Here is a 799-nt window from a genome sequence, read left to right as displayed (position 1 = left end):
GGTGGAGCCGCGGAGGATGGGGGTCCCCGTTGCCAAGAGCCCCCCGTTGCCTTCCGCGCAGCCCGGGTGCGTCTGGGACAGAGCATCCCCAGAGCTCTTCGGGTTTTAAACTTTCTAACCGGCCGGGCGAGGCTGCCGGGCGAACGCTGGCGCTGCCGGAGGACGAGTGCTGGCAGAGCCGGGCTTGTTCGGATGCCACGCTTGCTCAGGCCACCTTGTGCTGACTCTTGCTGGGGTGTTGTACTTCCGTACTGGAGCTGGGCCTCAGTCAGACCGCAAGCTTGGCCATGTCCACATACCTAGCAGCCTTCCCCACATCTGTCTTCCTCCTCCATCTCTGCCTGGGACGGGTTTAACTCCGAGTAGGGCAGTGCTGCTTCTCCTGCACATGTTGGCATTCACGTCCGTGGGATCACACCCCAATAATCCATCCCCGCGCGGATTGATTAAGATGCCACAAATTTGTTGGTGAGTTAAACAGGTCATTTTCTCCCCTCATCTGGCTGCCCAATTATTCCTGCTTTCTTTCCTTAAATGAGGTTTTGCTGCTCATGCACAAAGAAAGCTCCCGGTAGGGTGGACTGCCGGCGGACTTCAGGCTCCAGTGCATGCGATGCCCGTCGCTGTGGCTTGTCTCTCCCCCCTGCCCCCACCGCCTTATTTCAGCTCCCAATGTTTTGTGGCAAGAATGAAAGCTTTTTTAAGACAGCAGGGGAGATGGCAAAGCAGCCCGAGTTGGTAGCGACTGAGAGTTGTTATTTTCCGCCGGCATCCATGCAATTAATCCACAGCAGAGAAA

Source organism: Egretta garzetta, unplaced genomic scaffold, assembly GCF_000687185.1.
Source record: "Egretta garzetta isolate BGI_Z169 unplaced genomic scaffold, ASM68718v1 scaffold322, whole genome shotgun sequence".
NCBI lineage: Eukaryota > Metazoa > Chordata > Aves > Pelecaniformes > Ardeidae > Egretta > Egretta garzetta.
This window is presented reverse-complemented; position numbering follows the sequence as displayed.